The following is an 8,356-nucleotide window of genomic DNA, read 5'->3' as shown; positions in this document are numbered from 1 at the left end:
TTTACCATCACAGTGGGCTTAAAGGGAGAACATAATAGTGTGCTGAGCATAGCGAGGCACCACGTCTGAAGCATGGTGACCATTGCCTGCCATGCAAACGGATGCGGTACACTTATACAGTGTCCATGTTGACCTAGACATCAAAAAAAGTTGAAAAACTCATGTCTACTTTTTCACATGTTTACCTTATGCATGTAAATCTTTTGACTGTCGACTGAGACACTGTCTACCTAACTACCCATACCTGATTATATGCATGTCTTACCTGTTCTGATACTGAGATAAACTTTCCAGATGTCATTTCAGTGAACTTCATACTGAATACCTGGTAATGCAACAGCAGTCGGTTGTAAAAGTAATAGCTTTTGTGGAATTATCGCTTACATTGGGGTCTACAGCCTGCAGGGGACTGTGCATTATTGGTCACTGACCATTGAATAATTTTCTCTTAAGCAGGATGGGGGACAATGGACCATGTGATTGGTAGCTTTAAATCTGAGCTCTTCCTCCTCCTGCAACCCCACAATTCCAGAAGGTCCCACTTTCAAAATAACTGTTGCTTGGAGTGACCACTGCTGTGGGAGAAATCTGATGATGAGGAAATCTATCATATAATATTCATATGCCCAGTATATCCATCGCAGAATGTCAGAGCAAAGGTCTGTCCACAGGGGGTTGATTCAGTTATCGCACTGCATTTACTGTACATATGCCACCCCCCTGGCATTGTCCAACTGAATGTGAACTGCCCGGTTAGCAAGGACGGTCTGAGCTTTAAAGAGAGCACATAAGATGGCTTGGAGCTCAAACACATTGATTAGCAGAGTTCGTCTGTGACATTGACCAAAGGCCCCAAAAATCTATTGTTAAGGTACCCCATCCTAAAAGACAGTGGACAGACAACAAAGTTAATTTTAGTGACCAAGGAGAAACACTGGAGATTATAGGAAACTGGTCACTCAATGAAGAGACTGGCAGGTGCTGTCAAAAAGAACAAGAAACAGAGACCAGAGCGTGGCTGACTATCCCATTCAATTCTGGAGAATTTCCTAATGGAATATCTACTAGCACAATTTAAAATATCTGTAATATCTGCTAGCACAATTGTCTAAAAGGTGGAGACCATTGTGCTCCAAAGCGCATGCACGGCCAGACCAAGGGATGAGGGACTGACAAGGGGATTATTCTGGTTGAATTGCAGCGCTGAGTAATTTTTCACCCGCTCACAGATCACAAAAGTCGCCGCCCCCCCCCCCCCCCTTCACAGGCCAAATTTGGCCGCAAATGGATGTTTTACATAAACAGATCCCCTTTTCACCATAGGTCACGGCCGTGACTTATGTCTCCCCCTGTGTGCAGATGGGTCAGTAGGTAAGTCGAAAGAAATGGGGGGTCAATTACCAAGGTAACTGTAGGGGCGCCTGTATGAGTGGCCTCCGCTAGCGGCTGTCAAAAAAAGGGGGTGTCAATCCCTATAGAAAATATACAAGAAAGGAGTTGGCCCAGGCTCCTAACTGCCCACCACAAAACGCTGCCTTCCACCATCACCTTCTCCACTGAAAATCGTTTGGAGATCCACATTTGCCTAATATCATCGGCCCCATTGACCTGGAGTGAGGCACTCACCTCTTGAAGGCAAGCCGCCTATCTAATACCTACCCAGAGTCTCACAGCGGACATTCATACCAATACTTCTCATTCCAAGTTGGGAGGGTCGCTACCCCCTACTACAATCGGGAGAAAGCTACATTTGAGTACCGCTGCGGCCAGGCTCCGATATATTCATCTGTTTCTCATTTCATCGGTTATCCATTGGACTGTGGACTCTAAATAAGGTGATATCACATTTACAGTGGATGCAGCAATTTTCAATTCCCCAGCCCTTCCCCCTCCCCTTTCTTTTTTACATTGTGTACATTGTATTTATGTGTTTATTATAGCATGCTAATTGTATAATTAAAATACTATTTTAATTCCTCACTCTGTCATCAATGAGCGCAGTCTACCATCCTTTCTTGTATATTCAGTAGGTAAGTCCACTGATGAGGCAATGTCCCAGTAGGGTGCCACGAACACCCGAACACAGCACTCTTAGACCACACAGGGTCAGGACCCCGCTGTCACAGCCCATCCCCCCAGTGAGACGCAGAGGTATCCTGCCTGTCAATTGAACTGCATCACTCCCACCCATTCTCATTTGAGTAACCCTTGCATTCCCTATATATGCATTCCCTATATATCTTTCAATAAACATTTTAACCAACACCACAGTACTGTTTTGTTCATCCATGCCTACATTAACAACTTCACCTTCTTTTTGAGTGCGCAGTCCACAACTCCCAAACAGTCAATTAAAGGGGCACCATCTTACAATTGTTTTCCATGTTTTCTCCATCCCCCAACAGGGGATCTTGTAAATAAGGCAGCCCCCCCACAGCAAATATTCATACAACTGGGAGCGCGAAACAAGGGTCTGTTCTACATACATATATATTTCATTATTTGTATATTAAGTTAGTTTATTATGCTGAGCCCCCTGTATTTGTATTTACTAGAGTGTGTGGTCACAGGCCACTGCACTCCAACCTGGGAAGTGTGGGTGCTGTTTGCACCTCATTCGTAGGAATGGCGAGTGTGTTGGTACTTCTGTATCTGGGTTAATGCATGGGTTCATTTTTAATGAACCTCTTTTACTGTGATCATAGCTTTGTCATGCACCCTAGATAAGCTCATTTATCTGAAACCTGTGACAGCTGCCCCTTTAATACTAATTCAGGTGTTGTGTTGGGGATTGTCTCACCTTTAAAAGCCATAAGGTAGTTGGCAGGTGAGCTCTAAACCAGAAAAAAAAACCACATGTTCATTTTAGCTATAATGTGTAAGCAGTTGCCAGGCTCTTAAGAGACTAATTGTTAGTGTAGGACTTGTAGTGAAATGGGGTCCCTTGGCGATGGGCTGCAAGCTTAAAAATGCATTTATCAATTCATGAACTAAAACTCTATTATTTATTTGATTATTTGTATATTAAGGTGAGTGCTGAGACCCCTGTATTTGTATTTACTAGAGTATGTGGTCACAGGTCGCTGCACCCCAACCTGGGAAGTGTGGGTGCTGTTTGCACCCCATTTGTAGGAATGGCGAGTGTTGTGGTGCATCTGCATTCTTCAGCTTCCAGTCGGCCTGTTCCATCACCTGTGCTTATTTGTCAGAAGTAAAATAGAATTCTTCTAATGCTCTATTTTGTGATTGTTAAAGGAAATTTCCACCATACCTCAATATGATAACTTAGTGTAAGTAGGCAGCACTATGGAATCCCATATAAAGGGTTACATATGATAATATATACAGGGCCTGATTCAGCATTTATTTCATATAATAAGCTGTTCACAGAAGCTTATTATATGCGATCCATAAAAGAGCAAATGCAAAAGAAGGTGCATACCACCTCCTGCCTGCATTTGCGATCGCTTAAAACTACGATCTGCCCCCCAACCAAGAATGGAGTATATTGCTGGGCTTCTCAGCAATACTATAAAACAGGTTCCATGCAGTCTGGACCCCATGGTTTGCACATCACAGGGTACGTTTGCCTAGCATCTGCCGTTTAATGCAGTTCTTCTTTCTCACCTAGCTCTTGCTCACTCTTTCCTATTTCCTCCCATCCCATTCTTCCTACCATCCCTCCCAACTCTTCCATTAATAACCCCCCCCCCCCCCCCTTGTTCCCCTTCTTCTCCTTTATCTTAACCATTCACTCCCTATGCCTCATTCTTTGCAGTACTAAATATTGGGCATGTCAGACCGGATTGCGTGACAAATTTGTTCTCAAAATGGATAAAACCATGCTGCACTGCAGGTGGGGCAGATGTAGCATATGCAGCGAGAGTTAGATTTGGGTGGGGTGTGTTGAACTGAAATCTAATTTGCGGTGTAAAAATAAAGCAGCCAGTATTTACTCTGCACAGTAACAAAATAACACCCTTAAAGCTAACTCTGCACATGTTACATTTGCCTCACCTGGAGTGCACATGGCTTTGCCCATTTTGAGAACAAACTTTCCCTGCAATCGGGTCTGAATTAGGCCCAATATTCTTTGGAAGAGTGGTTATTAGGCTTTGTTACTGCTGACTATTTTACTTTGAAATAAATTGATTTAAAATGTGTGGGAGCTGCTCTGTTAAGTTCTGACTGACAGGGTTTCAAACTTTTGCATATTTATTATTTCATCACATTAAATAAGTAATTATTGTGCTTCAAAATGTGTGTGTGTGTGTGTATATATATATATATATATATATATATATATATATATACTGGCTCCTAGAGATCATGTGATTCTTGGCTTTGTCAACATTCAGAGGCTGTTGAAACTGCAAAACAGTCTTTTGCATTTGGATTTATTTTGGTCTGCTGAAGACTATCTTTCTCCCTAATTGGAGAGATCCTTCTCTTAAATCTGAAGCTGCATACCTCCTACTGTGATAGGAGAGACTGCGTGTAGAACACCTATTCTTCTGTGTGAACTCACATTAACCGAGCCCGAGAGACTAAGATCACCTAAACGTGGCGGGATATAACAGAACTTCTGTATAAAATAATCGTAACCTGAGAAAGTCCTTCTCTGCAAAATTGGTAATCCTAATAAACTTTCTAGGAGAGCTTCGACCACATTATACAAAGGAGATATCTCCACATTTTGGCTTCGATTGGTTCATCGCCCCTGATGAAGTCCCAAGGGACGAAACGTGTTGGGCAGCGGATCTGAACTATGGCCCTTATTCTGGTTGGTGCGGTCAGAGCCGCACACGGGGCTCCGGCCGCACAAACCATTCCCCGCCCACCCTACGGATCGCCACGGCCGTCCGTACACAGACGGCTGGCGATCCGCATAAAAATGGTGGAGGCTACGCCTCCACCATGGTGGGAGCTGCCCCCTGCATTCGATGGTCGTCGACCATCGAAGGCAGGTCCGCACGCCGCGGCAGCTCCCGCAAGCTAAGACCACACGGACAATCGTCCGTGTGGTAGCTTGTATGGGGGCTGAAAGCTGACATCCGGCGACGTCAGCTTTCCGCCCCCATGAGTGGCGTCATGCCCTCATTACCATGCATACGCCCCGCGTTTGCATGGGAACGCCCATGAAACGCGGGGCGTACACATAGGGAAATGAGGGCATGATGCCTCTCACGCCCCTATCCGCCCCCTTTGCGGCGGACGAAATCCGTCTGCGGCGAAGGGGGCTGCACATGCGCAGATTCACCTCTGCGCATGTGCAGTGTTAAAACATCGGCGGTACGGCCGCACGCGGGCCGTACCGCACCAACTTGAATAAGGGCCTATATGTGGCACATAAAAAAAAAAATCTGTGAAATTAAAACTGAATGCTGGACTTAACCTTTCAATAAGTGTTACTTGCTTTTATTTATTTTATCTGATTCATTGTATGTAAAGCCACAGAGTGGTACATTTAGCGCACCCCTATCTTTTCTTCCTTTATATATATATATATATATATATATATATATATATATATATATATATATATATATATATATATATAAATCATGTTTTAGGGGGCCATTTATAAATAATTGCATTTGCAATGTGATCCATGTACGGAAATAGCGCTCAAGATCGCATTGCAGAATGTGACCATATCGGGTGATTGTCTCAACAGGTACTGTATGTGCAAGGACTCCTGAAAGATGTCTAACCATGCAATGTTATAATTGCACATCCAGGGCTTCTGCACATGCTCAGAGGTTTGACCCCAATGCTCAGGGGCCATTTCTAGGGAAGTGTTCCTAGGAAACTACTTCATGTGAAGTATAACCCATAGGCTACAACAAGCTTCCATAATGTGCAGATTGTGGTATCTGCTGGGGGGGGCAATATCGGAAATGCTTTGCAACCTATGCAGGGGATGCAGTACAGGCAGCAATGGAGAGATCGCAGCTGATATTGGAGAGATCTGTTGTGGTCCCTCTTTCCTAAATTGCAGGGTGTTATTGTTTGATGAATGAGTCCCTAAGTTCATATTCTTTGAGTTTGTAATAAGTAGTTTTCACCTAAAATTCAGCGAAACGTGATTGCACAAAGTGTGCTCACACTTTTACTTACAACTTTACAGTATGTAAAAATGGTATACGCAGCCATACTAAGCTCTGAGTGGCAGGGAAACGTAATTGTTTTGAATTTAGTTTTTGAACCTTTTTTATTTTAGCATGCATTACATAACCATTTAATTACTATTGTGGGGTGTATTCAATGCGGCTGGCGAGGGAGTTAATTGGTGGGGATCGCTGAAAACAAGCAATTCTCACCATTTAACCCCCACGGTGGCCGCTCACCCTAGTCAAAGTTTCGGGGCTGTCACAGGACGTATTCCCCCATACAGCGAGGCTTGCGGCTAATGCAGGGAGCAAGTTAATTTTTTATACAAAAAGAAATCAATAGCCAACAGTGAAAATGCTTCTGAAACAAAAATAGTAATTTCTAGTTTATTCGAGCATGGGAAAGACGAATATGGCATTTAAAATGCTGAGTTAGCTCTATGTTCTGAGATATAACCATATTTCATTAAATGCTAGAGAATTTGAGGGATTTTCAAAAAAATACTAGGGATTGTTTTTATTTAAATAAATTGTAGGTTGCCAATCCTTAGTACAGGTATCCTGAGTTATTGTCAGCCATATTTTGTTACTCAATATATATGTTACTCAAAATTCATTTTCTCAATTCTCATCTGGACTTCTTTGCTATGAATTGTGGTGCAGTAAGTGATGAGCATGGTGAGAGATTCCACCAAGATATTTCAACTATGGAACAAAAATATCAGGGTAAATGGGACGTTTCCATGCTTGCAGACTACTGTTGGACGGTGACAAGAGATGCTCCAGGACAAACGATAAGCAAAACGAAGTCGCACTCATAAATAGGTAGTCATACGAAATAGCAAGGCATGTTATCTTATTTACTGCTAATTTACCTGTACATAGATTGAATTAAAACAATTGTTACTTCTGTTGTGTACAGATATCATATTAATATAATGTTGGTTTTTACTACAGAAGTACATGTATCGTAAGTAGTGTATCTAAAAAACTAGAGCTATAAACAAATTCTAAGGTCATATTCGGTTTTCCTGACCCAAATTTAGTAAAAAAAAAATGACTATTTTTGTAAAAGAAGCAAATAAAAAGTTGTTTTTTGTTGTCTAGTGTAATCAGTCCCAAGCCTTAACAAAGATATGGTGTCCTATCAAAATGCCTTGGCAGAAGAGGAGAGATCTAACCTGCAGTGACCATCTAGCATTACCGGTTCTGCAGCATATGGCCACTCACCGCACCTCCAGTTACGGTGTTTTACCACTTCCATCCCAGTTGGTTTTGACTTGCTCCTATAATTTTGTGAATAAAACTGAAAGAGATTCTCTCTTCCTTTCGCATACCAGATGCCTGGAGCATCATATTATGAAGATTTTTTTATGTCAAGCAAAAGATTCCATTATGCACAGTACAGTATATTCACTAGTGAGTGTGGTATGCATTTATCTTTGAGGGATCTGTGTGGGGGATCATACCATTTTGATCAATACAAGGTGTGACCTGGATGCATGTAAAGATACCTTTACGCACCTATCTTTTCGCCTATCAGTGGGAGTTTGTCTGCTGATTCTGTTATCAGACCGTCTAGATATTGTTGCTTTTATTTATTTTATATCCCCCCCCCCCAAAAAAAAAACACTTGTATGTGGTGGACCTTAATTGGACCAAGAAACATTGGTGTATCCAGTTCTCCATAGTCATTTGCCCATTTCACTTGGTAAGTTACTTATTTAAACTGAGGGCCAGGAGACAATACAGTACAATTCACCATTAGTTAATGTGATAAGGTAAATAATACAAACTCAGAGTTATTTGTCAGATCTTACATATAGACGCAGCAACTCTTTTCCAAACATTTACCTGCCATTTGATCAGGACACTAGGCTACTAATGTATTTTTTAGTGAAATGTGTCCTAAAGTTTTTTTACAATAGATTGCTAATTTATTTTTATTGGGATTAAAATGTTTTTCAGCATTTTAAATGATGGATGCAGAGCATACATACTTGTAGTGCAGTAGCCACGTTATAAAACACGTGGCTTTGGTAGTGAGTGTTTATGTATGGTATATCAGCATATACACTATGGAGAAGGGCCAAATTACAGCAGAAACAACTGAGGGGAACGGACAGTAAATAGTTATGGTCGATGGAGCATCATGTTTAAATGAATGTATTCATTGTTAGGGCATGGCAACATCTACAATAAAAGCATTATCACATACTTTATATGAGTGTGGCAAGTAGGAA

This window comes from Crinia signifera, chromosome 1, assembly GCF_055691185.1.
Source record: "Crinia signifera chromosome 1, ASM5569118v1, whole genome shotgun sequence".
Taxonomy (NCBI): Eukaryota; Metazoa; Chordata; class Amphibia; order Anura; family Myobatrachidae; genus Crinia; species Crinia signifera.
This window is presented reverse-complemented; position numbering follows the sequence as displayed.